This window comes from Ambystoma mexicanum, chromosome 4p (assembly GCF_040938575.1).
Source record: "Ambystoma mexicanum isolate Mex_15411 chromosome 4p, UKY_AmexF1_1, whole genome shotgun sequence".
Taxonomy (NCBI): domain Eukaryota; kingdom Metazoa; phylum Chordata; class Amphibia; order Caudata; family Ambystomatidae; genus Ambystoma; species Ambystoma mexicanum.
In genome coordinates, this window is record NC_090927.1 from 349760052 (window position 1) to 349778534 (window position 18483).

Genomic DNA, 18483 nt, shown 5'->3' on the forward strand with positions numbered 1-18483 from the left:
AGAGCGGAGTGCCTATCAACAATCTTGATGGAGGGTTTCAAAACCGTTATCCCAGAGCTCCGCTCGTGCTGTTCAGCGTTATTTTCTTTTTAGTGTAAAGGAACACAAGCACTAGAGTCCTTTACTCCCATTCCTTTCTTTTCCGGATCTGGATCCCTTTCTTCTAATCCCCCACAGGGAGGGGTGTTTCATTCCTCTCTTGTCTTAGTCCCAGTCCCATTCTCATCTTAGTACTAGTCACAGTCTCTCAATAGTCTCTAAGTCATTCTTAGTTCCTCTCTCTCCCCTCCCCTCGTAAGTATATCTTTGTCTTTTCTTATTTCCCCTCTTTATGTCCCTCTTCGTCTTTCGCCCTCTTTTCTCTTTCTCCTTTGCTCTCACCCTCTTTTTCTTTCACTTTTCCTTCCACCCACTGTGGAGCGAAGTGCTGGTCAGGGTGGAAAAGGTTCAAGAGAAGTCACAGAAAGAAGCAAAGGCTGTTTGGAGAGTTTGTGAGAGGTCTGGATGTTGAAAGCCTAAAACCTGATGTGATCTACAAGAATTATGTTTTATTCTGCTGAAACAACCCCCCTGCCCCCCCGAACCTGCCTATGGATCTGTGAGTGTTATTGTTCCATTTTGCAACTAGCGGTCTCACATTATTAGATGGTTTGAAGGCTTAATGGAACTTATTGTCTGTTAAGAATTAAACTAGCAGGGAAGTACTGAGTAGAACACTTGCTTCAGTTGTCTCGGAGGTGAATGGAATGCTTCTCAAATGTCTCACAGTTAGAAATGGATGATGAACCAGGAAGAGAGACTAGTCAGAAATGGACATATGGGATTTTTACTATAGGATCTTCCTTACACCTTTGATAGCAAGCATGTTTACAGCAATGTTGATGCCCTTTTTGCATGGGCATAGCTGGTGACCTTGTGATGGGTACTGCTGCAGCACAATATTCTTATCTTTCTAGACATGGGGGGTTATTACAAGTTGGGCGGTAAGGGATACCGGGCACTGGTAAGGAGACTGGTGCCGGTAATCCCTTACCGCCCAATTCCGAGGTCCCTCAGCGGGAACCGGAAAGGACGTGTGGTCTGATCACACGTCCTTTACGGGTCCCGCTAAGGGACCAGGGCACTAATAACGGGCCTGTTTTTGTGAGCCCGTTATTAGCGCCATCCCCAATCCCATTGAGCCCTATGGGTGCTCAAATGGGAATGGGGAATGGTTGGTTCAATGATGACTTACCGGTCCCTCCAGGATCGGAATGCACCGGTAAGTCCCCATTAAACCAGACCGGTGCCGCACCCGGTATTGGAGGCAGCCATGGCGCAAATAGCGCCATGGCTACCTCCAATCTCGGAATGAGGCCAATGGTCTTACATACCATTTATGTCTGTCTTCTATTTAAGAGTAGTACACTACTACATTTTGGATATATACAAAGAGGATTGTTAGGGGTTATAGTGTTCTGTTGAGCATTGCTTTTAGTCCTGGATAATTGTGGATCGAAGTTGAGTTTTAACCAGTGGTTGAAGTGTAACTAAAAAAGTAGTGGAACTATGTTCCCCTCTGCCCCGACCCCTTCCCCTCCCCGCCCCCCACGCTCCATGTAGATCTCATACTCAGCCTCACACCCCAACTCAAACACCATACCTGCGTTCTTCTTTTCCTCTACTCCACCCCACAAAGCTTGATTTAGAACATTTCTAACAAAACTAAAGAAAACACAGTGAAATAAAATGCATTTAAATGACCGACATTTGGTGTCAGTCATTGTCGCCACAGCATGCAGGTTTGTGACCCTCCCTTTCCAATCACCCACCATTCGCACCTCTTAAGGGACATGCCCAGGACTACAGCCACACACACCTCCCTTTAACTGCACAGACCACTGTGCCTGCAGAAAATCATGCTTAATTGCAGAAGAAAAATGAAGATCACTGCCGAAAAAAACGGCTTTTCGGCTAGCATTGGGCATTTTGTTCCGAGCAGTCTATTCACATAAATCTACTCAGTCCAGTCCCTGCAAGATAGAGCACTGAGGTGTCACTGGATTGTTACCAATCTCCATTAGGGGATATATTTATTTAAAAAGTGCCTGCCTGGAACGGTGCTACGTGCAACTTAAAATAAGGGAACCGTAGTGGGTTTGAGGATGGCATACCAAATGGTACAAAGATTAAAAGCTTTTTATGCACCTTCATAACAGGCTGGGTCAGCTGCAGGCTTCATGCCTCAGCTGCCATTGTAAAATTGTAGAACTATTTAATCCAGGCAGCAGCTCACTTAATAGTAGTCAAATTGAGGCCAGTTATTCAGCTTGCATGTTCTCTTCTGTTCTTTACTGGGGGACACAAATTCATGCAGATAAATGCAAAATCGAATGAACAACTGAAACGACTAGAAGTATTACTTTTTGAGGAGTGCCATTACTCCATTAAAACGTTGGAGAAATTAGGTATTGTCATCCGCTATTCAACTTCAAATATCTAAATATGCGCAGTGTTGATATCATTAATTGTGCTAACAGACAAGATACCTAGGGCCTCATCAGGAGTCCAGTGGTATTTTGGCGCAATTTCCACAGAGTTGAAATAGCATTACTGCTGGGTCGTGCAGCGGTATTAGCGCCACATCAAAACCTGGTTGGAAAGGTAACACTATTACCGCCCAGTGGAAACAGTGCCGAAATAAGGGTTATTGATGAAATACCTGCGCTAATAGTGCTACCGGCAGTTACACCACATCGCTATTAGTACTGGCAGAAATTGTGTCGGAATGGGAAGAATGGCGGCAGCCATCTTAAAAAACTCAATCCATCCAGAATCGCTACTTCCTGCAGCCATCCGGACCTGGAAACAAGCAAAAATGTCACAGGAGAGGACCTGACGCAAGGTGCCTGAAAATTGCTTAAGAAAACCAAAGTTCAGTGAGGGAGAGCTGGTGGTCCCCACTGATGCAGTCGTTGGCCACTATGAGTAGTTATATGGCAGTAGGCAGTGAAAATCCCCAGGACAGCGCAGGACAGCCATCTGGCATGTCATCAGCCAAAACAGTGACTTCTGTGGCCAGCATACCCTTTGACGGAGAGGACTGACCTCAGGGTCAGGGTCTGTTGACTCCTTTTCCAACACTGCCAGGAGTCCCTGGTGACTGGAGGTGACACTGTAGAACCACTGGTCCTCACTGCCTGGGAGGAGTAGTACAGCATGGCCGTGGACATGGAGGGCATTGAGGGAGTTGAAGGTGCAGAGGCGGGTGCCTGCAGCCACGAGGTAGGAGGTGAGTCAAATCCAAACCCAGCAAATGTCTGTGCACAGCTTTCAGCCTAGCACAAGACTCCCCAGTGCACAGGGGCACATGTGGGCAGACCCAGAAGCTGGGAAGGCCAATCAGAGTGTAGTGAAGGGGTGCTCCACAGCAGCCCTGGGGCAGGGTGCTACCTGCCCCACTGAGCGTAACAACAGTGGGAAGGGGTGACAATTGAACCATCCAAGTGCCATGAGCACCACACTCCTGCCGGTGCACCCTCTGCCAATGGGATTGCGGTGCATGAGCAACCACAACACAGTGCAGCAGTCACACCAACATGTTGCATGCCCAGTTGGCCTGCCCAATGTTGGCATGGCTGACGAGCCACATGGAAGTACATGTCCCCCCACGCCAACATGGGCACAGCTAGCCAATCACTGTACACCACAGTGCAACACTGCAGACTGCACAGCAGCACCTCATAGAGCCATGGCAGTGCCATAGAGGAAGCTACCACACACACTCCCACAAGGCGTTTGTCACCCGGTGAGGGGATATGGGGGCATGCAGGATCACACACCTACAAGCTATACACCAGCTACCCCAGTATGGACACCCTGCCCTCACCACACACAGGCCAAAGGCCTACTGGCCATGTGTCACACACACATTGCAGCAACCATTCCCACAATGCTGTGCCCACATGTAATGTCGCCTGACCAACCATGCCCATCTGCCCAAATGTGCAGGGTCCCACTCTGTGCCATAACAATTGTGTCTTGCATGCCAACACATGTGTAAGAACCATACTTGATGAAAATTCATATGTCCCCTACAGGCACTTACATATCAGCAGAAGCATTGGAGGAGGAGGAGGGGGCAGGCCCATCTGGAAATGGTACCTCTAGGCCATCCACGTCAGCCACCACCACCAACCACCAAAGACGCACACAGGCTATGCTTAGACAGATGGTCTGCCGTGAGACACCACGACCCAGCAAAGCCAAGCCTACAGCAACACCACAGGCCACCAGGAGCACCCCAAAGCCCACTGAACCCACTCCTGCAGCTGCTGTGACTGACACAGAGGACACACCTCCTGGCAGGGCAACTGCTGAGACACAGGGGGACAACAGCCCAGTGTCAGGGCCTGCGGAAGGGCCACAAACCCCCAAGTGCCCTCACCGCCGCCAGCGTGCCGAGAAACCTGAGCTGGACATTGACACACCATCCTCTGGCTCCCCAGCCAACAGCCCAGAACCACTGCACAGCCCCCCTCCCATTCATCACACACCACCAAACAGCACAGTACTTCAGAAGCTGGAGGAGATGGGGAGGCGGCAGAGGGAGATGGAGGCAATTGGGCACACCCATTTGCAACACCTCTAGGTGATCCGTGACTGCCTGCAAGGGGCCACCCGCAGGATTATGCGGGCCATGTCAAGGAACCATGCAGAGGCAGCTGCAAGTACTACATCCTAACTGTTTATGAGCAGAGGGTCCGGGAGATGTCGGAAGGGGGGCAGCCCTTGCACAGGCCATCAGCCAGAGCAAGGAGGTCACTCTTCAGCACATCCCGGGGCCAGGCTCCAGTTCTACGACACCCACTAAGAAGTTGCAGCAGAGTACACCCAGGCACCGGTCCCAGCACCAAATGGGTCCTTGATCACCAGGGGCTGGCATGGGGGGGAAAAGACCACAGAAATAACATTGAGATACTTTTTGCCTGAGTGGTCGTCCTGGGGAGTTGATGGTGAGAGAGGGAGGAGGGATAGTGTGCTGGGAAGTTGGTGGTGGGAAGGGGAATAGTGTTCTGGGGAGTTGGTGGTGGGAGGGGGGTTAGGGGATAGTGTGCTGGGGAGTTGGTGGTGAGAGGGGGATAGTGTGCTGGGAAATTGGTGGTGAGAGAGGGAGGGGGATAGTGTGCTGGGGAGTTGGTGGTGGCAGGGGGATGGGGAGGGTGTGCTGGGGATTTAGTGGTAGAAGGAGGTGGAGGAGAGTATGATAGGGAGTTGGTGGTGGGAGGTGGTGGGTCGATAGTGTGCTGGGGGTACACCAACACAACATGGGTACAGTCCAGGGCTAAAATCACATTTGGCATTTGGGCAATGGCATAGAACTGTGCCTTCGTGGCACTGACCTGGGCTGGGGTGGTAGGCAGTGAGATGTGGCGTTGCACTTGCTGCAGGCAGGCTTCAAGCTCCTGGGTCAACACTGCACAGAATGTGGGCTGCGCCATGCCGTGAATCATGGCCACAGCGTGCTGGAAGGTGCCAGTTCCGAGGAATTGTCGGACGGTCACTAGCATCAGCAGTGGGGGCACAGCTGTCCAGATGTTGATCCTGCTCCCTATGTCGTCCTGTATTGTGGTGAGCAGCTCAGTTATAATCTCCCTGTTGAGGTGGTACAGGGTGACCAACTGGATGTCAGTGAGGATCGAGGGTGAGGGCCTGACCCTGGGGATTGGTGCATGCCTTGCTTGGGCTTTCCCCCTCCTCCTCCCTACCCCCTGTACTCCTTGTGCCTTGGGCTGTTGTCCTGCTTCTCTACTTCTAGGCGCAGCATGAGCAGCTGCCTGTCCCAGCTCTCAGTGGCTAGTGGCAGCATAGTGTTGGAAACAGTGTTTGGGGTAGGGGTGGGCCTTATGTAGCCCTCTGGGGTGCAATGGGATCACCTGTGGCTTCATTTCTGACACGTGTGTTCATTTACCTCCAGCTGGAGTTGTGATGCGGCTGTGATTATGCTTAGTGTTGCCATGCTGATACCGCCAGCTGTAATAGCACCGGCTGTAATAGCGCCGGCTGATTTTACAGTCAGCAATATTTGCGCCGGCTGGTGATCTGGCAGAGCGATATTGGCATTGCTAATTCCATTGCTACCACTTTTAGGGCGTACGCCCAACTTCTGATGAGGCCCCAAGACTCTAAAACCCATTTCAGCCACTAAAAAAAGTATAGGCTTCAGAAAAAAGAGCATTTTCCACACACAGGAAAACAACTTGGCTTTGTGTCTTCAGGGGATGAAATTGAAACATAGGGAAGAAATGGGAAAATAATCAATGGAATTTCAGATATGCAGCTGGAAAACACCACTCTAATAATTCCTGAAACAAAGCATACTTAAATTATCAGGGACAAAGAGTGACAATTTTGTAGAGTGAAGTAAAAAAGCATGAATACAGCCTTGGAAGTAATTTTCACAAACCCAATTTTAAAATTGACAGTGTTCTGCTTTACAATAACATAAAAAAGGTAGCAGAAACCAGAGTACTGAAGTAATTATATAATTCTCTAGAGAGAAAAGTCAGAGGTCCAAAACTGCAGTTGCAATGCAAACCAATTCAGTATCTCTAACAGAAAAGTCTGTATGCAGACTCTATAACCCATGCACACCTCAGTGAAGTTATTTGGTCCCATGTCGAAAACCTTGGAAGGTTTCCCTGTAAATCAAATGTTCCCGAATATTAGCCAGTGTTTGGGCAAAAGGTTTCAGGTAGCTTGGGCCAAATTTGTTTAAATAGGGCATGTGTGGTTCTATTTCTGGATCAGTTTTGTTAAGCAGAGGAAGGAGATTACATGAGCAGTTGCGGGGTGAGGGAGACCTATAAAGTTCATAGGATTGAGTTCAGGGAGAGGCACATTATTGAAATAGGATTTGAATTGAGGGAGCTGTAAACAATATAAAGATGATTTAGTTGAGAGAGTGGTAGAATATTAAAATAGTATTTAGTTAAGGGACAGGTGGGACGAAATGAGTGCATGAGTACAGGGATGAGCAGTGACCATAGCGCGTACAAAGCCCTACACTAATAGTGAACCAGCAGTGATCAAAAAGGTAAAACAGGCACAACCGCTCCCGCTATACCTCCTTTGCCTTTTGTGTTAATGTGGGCCAAAGGCAGGGTATACCCTCAGGAGGAGTGTAAAGTAATACCAGTAGCAACCCAAACATATATATCTTACAGGGCTTGCGTTAGCGGCCCTGTAGTTATGGTTAAGGTGCTCAACCCATAAGGAGGGCACTTTTTTGGCGGCTTATAACTTTGCTCTCCCTGGACGAATCCTTACCAAACTTTGCAGAAAAAGTATATTACCCCGTCTGAATTTCTTTGGCAAGTTTGGTAAGGTTTCGCCAAAGGGGCGGAAGGGAGGTTGGAATTGTAGGGGTGGTCCCAAAACGTCTGTTTTTTCCATAGACAATGTAAAAAAATGTCATGTCTACAACCCAAAACGCTGATTGCCTTAAATTATGGATATGCACATCTGTATGCATTAAGATGAAGCATCTGTAATGCTTTGTTAATGTATATGAAGTGGATAATTGCTCTGCAATGTATGTTAACTTACACCAAAGAACATATTTAGGTTGTTTTAAAACTAAAACTGCCATAATTATATGTGGTAAGATAGAGCATCTGTAATGTTTTGCTATTGGGGGAAGCACCGTATATAGTTAAGACACTAATATGATTTATATCTGCCTACACGATGGCACTTTCCATTGTTTTGTCACAGCCACACAATAATTAAGAAATGTTTTTCTTCAAGTTTTTATTTCCAAACGGGTGAAGCGCAACCGCTACTATTCTCAAATCTAAAGGCACCTTTATAGAGACAAACCCGAATGCGAGCGGTTTGTTTTGATTACAACTGTGACTTCACGTGCAACGTGCGTGTGACATCACACGCTACGTGTATAAACAGCAATTCCAACATGGCCCCTGCGTTTGAAAGACACGTGGGGCGCCTCGGATGATTCCAAGAAGCATTTTAAACTAATATGATAAAAACGGTGTTTTCATAATATTTTAGTAAAATTTAAGTCAAGCTAATTTGCACAATATATATGTACCCTTATTGTTGAGTACCTTATCTAATACTAATCAGTCAGGCACGGCATCTTGAATACTAGTGGGACAAAGAGTCACTTATATATTGTATCTATATTCACTATAACTTATCAAGACTCAATAAATAATTTGGTGGACAAACAATAATATCAAACAGCATACTGATCTCAATGAAATTTAAATTATAATTTCAGGGCACTGTTTATATCAGGCTATCCCATTTCTCTGAATGTATATATTTACATACTATTTCATGCTTCTTGCACTTACTAATCCAGGATTGAACATGTATATACTGAATACGCTGGTAGCACGATATAATGCCATCAGACTCTCTTACGGGTAAGTTAATTGAAGATCATATTACAATATTAACATATTAGTACTTGAAAATTAAACCGAGATAGCTCATTGAAAATCATTCTTGATTATACTTTATGCAGTCCTTAAAGAAGATACTTTGGAAAAACAATCAAACTACTAATACATCACAATAAGGAATGGTACTCATATACTTACTGGGTAAGTGAATGTCCACAAAATTCTATAATTTAAGGAAGGGTAAGAGAAGAGAGCCCAAATAAGCTGACAGCAATAAAAACAATTTTAATTGCAGAATACCTCAAGTAATAGAACTTGGTGAGTCTATATGATCTTACTGCCATATATCAGATAGTATATTATTTTGGACTAATGCACAGAAACTATGCATCAGACTAACAAATAGTGAGATGTAGGGCCACAATAGGATTACTAATAATCTCATATATTGGCACTTTGCATGGGTGTAGACATTTTTTTTCAATTGTTTATGTAAGGGTATACTTTTATTGTTTATTATTTTATGGTTATTTTTTGGCTCTTGGGTTTTGGGTGCTTCAACAAATCTATACACTTTATGATGTATAATAGGCAACCATTAGGTGTGGTGCATAGACAGAGCATGAAAGATGTATTTTCACAATACAGAAAAGATATTCAATATCTTGTATTTTAATTTTCCTCATGTCTTTTGTTTGTTTTTTTTTTCTGTTTCCCAACTTTGACCTTGCTATGTATAAGCAAATTATGTTACGCATATTATTGTGTTCATATATAATATGATTTAAGATGGACTTGATACTGTATGGGACAATGTAGCACACATATCAGCCTTGGAAAAGGCCCTGGGTCGAAACACGTGTTTCTGTGGCTATGGAAATTAAATTCAACCCTTGAGCCTTATCATTTGTGTTTGGTTCTTGTCAGACTGCTAGACCTGAGAAAATAGAGGATCATATTTCAGTGTATATTATTGCATATTTAACTTTGGTGATTACTAGATCAATCTTGTCAGAGATCACATTGGATATAACTAAGTTTATGATGAGCCGAGATTACTGGCTTACTCTATGCCCCTGTATACGCTTTTAGGTCTTGGGTAGGACCTATATTAACCAGTTCTGCGGCACACCGGTAGATACTCATTTTGGCGGCCAAGCACACTCTGAAGTGGTTTACCCTACCATTTTCTTTTTTCCTTCTTATAGTGAAACCAGTCTTGCCAAGAATTAAAGAGCCATCTAACTATCCTGTGAAGTTGTTAACAGTCAGGTGGCCTGAGAAACAACTACATCATTTTTACCTGAAGCTAAGAGAGTGGCACATAAGCTTCTGGGTAATTACTTTTAGTGTCTAGAAACACTTGTGTTGCACCTAGAAACACTTGTGTACAGGCACGTTATAAATGCCATATCATATCATATCATACTTGGGCTGATAGCTGGCAGAAAGTTGGGAGTAAATCTGGGGAAGGGGAAACAAATGCTTGTGAAGAATATTATGAAGTAAGATACAACCTGTGGTTACTGAAGCTACAAAGGAGAGAGTCTTATGGGCAGAAGCAGGTTGTTCTTGTGGTAGTAAGACAGACGGAAGAGGCAACAAGGTTGCCCCTTTTAAAGAAGTCATTCAAAGGACGTGTGCCTTGCCTACTTGAAGAGGTTGAAGTGTCTGGTCAAAACCTACCTAATAATTCAACAGTACTCAGTCGTGGCGGTAGTACTTGAATTTTGGTGGTATATTAAGTTGTCAGCAGGATGTCACATTGAAGTGGTTTGAAGCAGTGACGTACAACAAAGGTGACTGTTCTCATAGTATCAACAGTAGAAGTGTGGTTGTTGATAAGAGAAGCAGCAGCCCAAAGAAATCATCCTGACAAATATACCAAATGTAAAGTTGTAACTGAAGAGGTCCTAAAGAACTGTGTATTATTGACTTTTGGGAATCTTACACTGTCTTTTGAACTGTGGCTATTTATCTTGCAGAAGAGACAATTTACCATCATAACCAGGATTACCATTGGTGATATTTCTCTTCTGGAAATTGGAAGGGCATCTTTTGATCCAGAAACAAAGAATTGTTACCAGTGGATTTTTGTTTGATGAACTTTTGTTCTGACTTTGAACTTTCAAGAACTGGTTCAAAACCTTTCTTTTTTGTTGCTGACCCTTTGCAGTTAACCTTGAATCCTGGGGAAGGGATCTTACACAGGGCAGGAGAAGGCCATTCAGATATTGGGCCTCATCACAAGGTTGGCGGTATCCCGACGGTAATTGCTCTGGGATACCGCCAATGCAAATAGTGTTACTGCTACATGGTCTGGCGCTATTAGCGCTGGATCACGAGTAGCAGTATGGTGGTTAAGCCCCATTCCCCATTGTGTCCATTGGTCTCAATGGGGTTTCTCAGCGCTATTAGCACCGCCCAAATTAGCTCCACGCTAATAGCGTTGAAAACGGTCAGAACATAGAGATTTTTACCTCCAGCAAAAAGCTGGACGTAAGACTACAAACTTTCCACCCAACTCATGATTGGGACAACCCTTAAATGCAGTGGTAATAAATCGGTACTTCCGCATTTAAGGGCTACCGCCCAAATCGTGATGAAGTCCATTGTGTTCATATTGTTCATTATATTGTGTTGATATATCATTTCCTTTGTGTATTTGTTGTTAAGTGTGAGGGACAGTTTTCCCATGCTAGAGAATGTTCCCTTAGCCTTTAGACAAGGCAGGGAATGCCTCTGTACAGTAGGGCAACCAAGGTATTTTCTTTATATAATTTCTTTAACAAAATGGCATATTTTTAGATATTTACAAGCAGGTGTCCGCCTCGCATTACTGACCTCTCACAAGGTACTTTCCTTAGGGTTTAGCCTTAGCTCATGGTGCACATACATGGAACAAGAAGCAGGCCCCATACAGACAATACCATATTTATACATGATGATGAATCCTAATCTTAGTGTCATTTTCTGGACATAGTATTTGTTTCATTCTTCCTAGAGTTTCCCTGTATGTGCCTCAGATTTGTATGCATCAATGCTTTATGTATACTTTTTATACTAACATGTAGTCATTCTTGTATTGTTAGCTGTTGATTCTAAGTTTAACATTAGCCAAGGTTCTGCTAGAATTGGACTTATGATTCTACTAGCCAAACATACCCAATTAAGAATGCTCTACTTCTGCGATCCACGCTGCAGCCATTGCCTATATGTATTTATTATTAGATTGCTGTATTAATAACAAAACATCAGTAGAATGTTTCAGTTTCAATAAGTACATTTTGTGATATATAGAGTAGTTTATGAGAGGTCTCCCAATCACATATCATATGTTGCTAGCAGCACTTTAACCAGAACCCTGTGTCAGGATATTACATCAGGATTGTTATAGAGGAGTGGTGTTATATGTGATGTCATCAGTGATTTCATCAATGATGACATTTTTGATGTCATCTTTGATGTCATGGGTGTTAGTCTTAGCAGTGCAGGGCGGTGGTGCGAGTTATGGTTGCATAGCTTACCATGCACATTAACAAGGGGGGTCCTGGGAGTCCCTCTGCTAGACATTAGTCCCGGTTACGAGAGCCTTTACCCAGATTCTTTAGCTTTTTTGCATAGCTTACCATAACTGGCATATTTATTGGTTTTTCAATTTTACCTTGCAACCATAACATCCCGTTAAGAACGTTTTTTCAGTGAATTTCATACATTTCTATTAGTGCATCTAAACCATAATGTCTCTTAAACAACAATTTTTCATTCAATGTCCATGGTTTTTATAAGTGAAAATGTTTTAGGGTTCTACAGCATTGCATGTAAGTTATTAATTATTCCTCTTTTTGACATATATGAAAGGACTATAAACCTCCTTTAACAAACATATTTTTTCAACACATACTGATGTGTGCATTTTCAGCTGCATATGCTGTGGATACAAATCATGGTTGAATTGCCTAGGGCATGAGGCTTGACCTGACCCCAGCCCCACCAAACCACCCCCATTATCCACTGCACCTAGCCTGCGTCCTGGTCCAGTGTCCACTACACCCCCATAATGTGACCAATGGCCAGTGCTCTTCGGCCATGCCACAGGCCCCAATAAGCAAATCAGAACGGACATTTGTCCTTGCCGAGGCACTTTTTTTGTACATACCTTTTGACACTTTGGAGAAATAAAGCACAGGACAGATTTTCAAAAGCATGTTTTCAGGTGTTGTATGTTTGTTTTAATATTTATAATGCGCCAGACCCGAGGGTATCAGGGCGCAAGAAGCAACAGGGCGCAAGAAGCAACAAGAAGGTGTTCAGCTTTGCTTACATTTCTGTGCAGTCATATACAATATATACAGGATATGTACAAACAGGAAGTCATCGGCTTAGGTTGCGCTGCAGTCATATACAAAATATTACTGATGTGTGCAAACAAAATGGGCAAGGCGGGAGCGGTGGGGGGGTGAAGTGTAGCAGTGGGAGTTAGCGGTCATTTTCCTTGATCCAGTGGATGAGATTGAGCCTAAAGTGTGGGTATGACTGATCTACCCTCAAGGCTGGGGGGAGAGAGTTGCAATGTTGGGCCGCTTTAACCAGGAAACTGTTTCCTCTAGATTTGACACGTTTGAATCTGAGCACGGTCAAATGGTTGGAGTTTGCAGTTCTGGTGGGACGGTTGGAGGATTGTCTCTTGAATCTGGCTATGAGGTATTGTGGGACACCGTTGTGAAGACATTTGTGTGTGAGTAAGTCTACTTTTAGTGAAACTTTGTCTTTAGTGGTAAGCCAGTTGTTAGCTCTCCTTATGTCAGAGATATGGGCGTTTTTTGGAATGCTCAAAGCTGCTCTGAGAGCATTATTTTGTCAAATCTGGATTTTGTTGGTGATGTATTTGTTACTCCCTAAATATAGGGCCTTGCTATAATCCAGTCTTGACAAAATTAAGACTCTAGTCAGTGTGGTGCAGCTATTAGTGGAGAGGAAAGGTTTGGCTGCTCTGATGAGTTTGCATGTGTAAGCGGTGGAGGAGGCCATGGAATTGACCTGTTTGTTGAATGTAAGGGTGGCGTCTAGGTAGAAGCCTAGGGTTTTGACTTCCTTGGCTACTTTGTTACCATCAGTTATAATTTTGGTGTAGTTGTGGCCAAGTTTTTTAATGTTGGCGGAGGTGCCGAAGACTATGAGTTCCGTCTTGTTATCATTCATGCATAGACCATGAGAGGCCATCCATGCCTGGATGATGAGGTACACTCTGTTCACCAAGGCCAAATCCTTGTTGTAGTCTCCCGTCAACGGTATGAGGATCTGGGTATCATCGGCATAGTTGGTGTAGGTGATACCAAGAGGTGATACCAAGACCATTGAGATCATCAAAAAGGTGCTTCGTGAATATGTTGTACAGTGTAGAGGATACACAGGATCCTTGGGGCACTCCGCAGCAGATGTGTATAGAGTCGGCTGATGCTGAGGATGAGAAAACACGCATGGTCCTGTTATTCAGGAATGAATGTATCCATCCTATTGCTTCTTGCGAAAAATGAGCAGCTGAATCCAGATGGTTACAAAGAGTTTTGTGGTCTACTAAATCAAACGCAGCTGATAGGTCGAGGAGAAGTGGTAGTGCTGCTTTGCCAATGTCTCTGAGTGTCCTTGCTGATGCTCCTCACACAAGTTTGTGGCAAACCCTTACAGCACTTCGGCCTGTAGCCAGGAGCAGAATTTATTTCCAATTCAAGTCTTTACATTTTATTTACTACATAGCCATTCCCCAGAAAATCTGGTCACCATCCATGGCCACAGGCTATGCCTCTGCCACCAAAGTTATATCACTATTTTTTTTGTACCCACATTTTGATTCTTTAAATAAAAAAAACACAGTGCACATTTGCAAAAGCATGCTTTCGGGTCCTTGCCAATGCTCCTCATACAAGTTTCCTGCTGCAAATCCGTCCAGCACTTCAGGCTGTAGCCGTAAGCAGACTTTATTTTCCCATTCATACCTATCCCGATTTTGAAAAATGTGGGACGCCTGCAATTTAGCCCCCACTTGACAAGTTCTGTCTATAATCAATTGGCAAACTTGTGCGCAGATTCATGAAACGGCACTAACGTTATAAGCCATCTAAACATTTTGGGACTCCTTCTAATTTTGCCCCTCTTGACAAAATCCCACCAGACTTGGCAAAAGCATTCAAAGTTAGATCTATAATCATTTTGCAAACGTGTATGCAGATTCGTCAATCAGCACCAAATGTATAACTCATCCAAATATTTTGGGACCCCCCTCATTTTTGCCCCCTCTTGGTGAAACAGCACTGAACTTTGCAAAAACATTCAAAGCCGGGTCTATATTTTCTAGGGCTGTACCAAATAGCATATTTAGTATTCGGCCGAATACCAAATAGTTTGTCAACACTTCGGCTGAAGCCGAATATGAAGCCGATTAGTTGCTTTATTTGATAAATAATCATGTTCCAAACTTCAAAAAACACACTTATTAAAAAAAACAAATAAAGCACTGTTTTAAATGTATTCTATACTCTTAGTTGTCTTCATTGTAATTAATGTAGCATCCTTATTTAAAGTATTAAAAGCAGAAATAAAGCAGATTTTAATCAAATGTACAGAGGATTGTTGCATATTCAGTGCCAGTTAAAGTAGGAGGATTCACAAATGAAAAAGGACTGCCTTTGTGAATCAGATGCATTGCATTCTCTATCCAGTTGCAAAGTCAATGTGGTCGAGTTTTGAAACTTCTTTGCAGCTCAAATAGAAATGTATAAAATGGTTCATGTCGGCTCATGCAGAACACAAGTCAAGAGGAAATCTGAAATGCATGAACTCCATCTCACAACTATTCACCCCACCCAAACAAATGCTGCTCACTTTTCACTTATCCTAGCCACTCTTTCTCGCCAATACACAAACATTTGCAACTTATAATTTCCTGATAAAATATCAGATAATGTTAAACTCAGGACTCAAGTCCTTAAAAAAAGAAAAGGGGGGACTATGATATACGCACTGGGAAGTGACATGACAGGAACTGAACGTATCTGCACATTTCTTTCAGTTTGTTTTTTCCAACTGAAAAAAGTGCACATTGCATATAAACATTCACCAAAAGAAAAGATGTTCCTGTATTGTTGCAGGCTAAGTATAAAAGATGAGCACCTTTTTTTCTCTATCAATCTGTAACAAAACATGTCCTAAAGTGCAGATTACAATATAAGATATTTTTCAGCTGTGTGATAGCACTTTGTCTGGTCTAATTCTATTCAGTTTTTCAAACTGAAGTCTATATTTGCCTTTCTGAGTTCATGTTGCATTGTATTCAAATGAGAATGTCAGTATTCGGCAAGAGCCGAATAGCAAGAAACTATTCAGCCGGAGCTGAATAGCTTTTTTTCAGCCGGAATTCGGCTGAATACTTACTTGAAGCCGAATTTCGGTACACCCCTAATATTTTCATTCCAAACTGTTGTGCAGTTTTGTTGAATGACACCAAAGCTATCCAAAAACTGTTCTTCCCCAACCCTGTAGTGCAATACGCCTGGATGTCCTAGCACATTTGACAAGTGTGTGAACATCTGAGATGTTCACTGACATCCCAGAAGAAAAACACCCTATTTTTTACTTTATGTGGCATATCCCATCCCATCTTCACCACCCTTCACCTACTCAGAGATTGTTTGATTTGTTTGACAAGTCTAATTTGTTTTTGAATATGCATTTACCGTAATGTTCGCAGACTTAGGACGCAGTTCGCAAATCCAACCTGGTGTCCATTTCAAAACTTTTGATGCACCTCACGTTTGTAATTGACAAATTAGCGGGTATGGGCGATGTACGCAAGCGTTAAGCAGCTCCCTGATTGGCTCTGAAGCATTCACAGACATCGAATCAGGAAGTTAGTCTGTGGACCAGACAGAGATATTACACATTTTTTTAACCTACATTCTTGGTACAGATTTTTCAAAGGCATGCTTTTGGGACCAGGCCACTGCTCCTCACACAGGTTTGGTGCAAAACCATCAAGCGGTTTGAGCTGTAGCCGCAAGCAACATTTTTTTCTATTCATGTCTATCTGGATTTCAAATGTTATGGGACCCCCCCCTATAACTTGGCCCATCCTTGACATAATCGCACTCAGCTTGGCACAATAATTCAGAGTTGGATGTATACTGGGTTTGCAAAGTTTCTTGAGGATTCATCAAATGGCACCAAAGTTATAACCCTCCCAGAAACTGCTCTTCCTATGGCTTGAGCAACTTAACCAGAATTACAGGGTCGCTACCGCAGACCCTGTAATGTGTGCATACACACATTTTATTTAAACAGTCCAAGTTGCAAATAACTAACTAAAAAACAGAATCAAAAACCCGCCGTGTGAAAAGAACACAGACAATACAGAACTTGTAGAGAATAGCACTCTGTACTTGAGCAGGAATGACCAGACAAGCAAATTCAGCATTATCACTTTAAAGGCTATGCGCCTCATTACGAATGTGGCCATGCCATAAAAAAATGACAGTAAAGGGACAGTAATTCCGTTACTGCCAGATTACAGCACTGCCTTACTATGGGTCTGGCACAAAGGTGGAGTATTTACCTCCAGCAAAAAGCTGGAGGGAAATATGCCACCTTACTGCCAGAAAATTGGCAAAATTGGCAGAAATACCACCAGTGGTGATTCCATCGAAATCCCCATAGAGTCCTATGCAATTCAGAAAATGGAGACTAACACTGTCTATAAGCACTTATAATCCCCTGTTAAATTCTCAGGAGCAAGTGGCAGTAACACTAAATCCGTTTGGTGGAATTCCTGCAGTTTTACTGCTGGAAAATCACTACACTTGTAATGAGTGCCTATGTCTTTTAAAGGAAGGGGCAAAAAGGGCTTAAAAGTCAATATGGTCCAAAAGTGTTGACCACTGGCACATGGCCTCTTTACAGGACCCTATTCATGTCTTGGGGGCTCAACAGCAATGACCCTGGCTTCTAAAAGCTTACTGAGGAGGTGATTAGGCGTTGGGTTGGTCAGCTAGTGTACTGGGTCCAAAATGCAGTGTGGTCCAAGCAACGATGACACGTGTCATGATGATGCTCTGGATAGGCAGGCAGGCGACGACCAGTTTGGTGTAGCTCACAAGTGGTTCAATGCAGGAATCAGGGCCAACAGCTGTTCCCTAACTTCTGGTTTAAGCCCAATCCAAGGTCTCCAGGGATAGGGTACATCCTTTGGTTCCTACAGTAGTCAGCACATAAAAGCTACATCGAGTATCCATACAGCAGCTCGATGGAGGGAGCTACTGAAAGAGGTACGTTTTAGGTTTCCTCTTAAATGTATCAAGGAATTTTTCCCTTCTGAGCCCTGGCGGGATTGAATTCCATAGTCTGGGTGCTGCTGTGTGGAAGGCACACTTATTACCTTTTGCCAGTTTAGCTCTGGGTACCATAAGGAGGTTAGAATGATCAGATCTCAGATTTGTAACCACAGGTTTCTTGGTGATCCTTTCTATGAGATATTGTGGCTTAGATCCCTCTAGACATTTGTGGACTATAGTGAGCATACAGAAGTGGATCCTGGCTTCCACTGGGAGCCAGTGTAGACCCCTCCTAGCCTCTGAGACGTGATCCTCTTTTTTAAGTCCAACAATTGCATAGGCAGCACCATTCTGAATAACCTGTAGTCTGGCAAGTTTGCCTTTGTTTACTCCCATCAGCAAGCTGCTACAATAGTTGATCTTAGATTATAGCTCTGGCGATAGTCTCAGTGCTCTTGATGGAGAAGTTTGGTCTTATATGAGATAGTAGTCTTATGTAATAAGATGAAGTAGACACCAGATTACTCACGTGCATTCTCATATTCAGATTTTGATCAAGATAGACTCTGAGAGTTTTAATCTTCCTTTAAGTAGGAATTTTAAAATCTGCTATACAGAACTCTGAGTATTCACTTCCTGACCTGGCTATTCTGGGACTCATGCCTATGCTCATCAGATCAGTTTTGTCATTATTTAGTGCAAGTCCATTCTCCAACATCCAAATTTGAATGAGACCAAAAATCTACTTG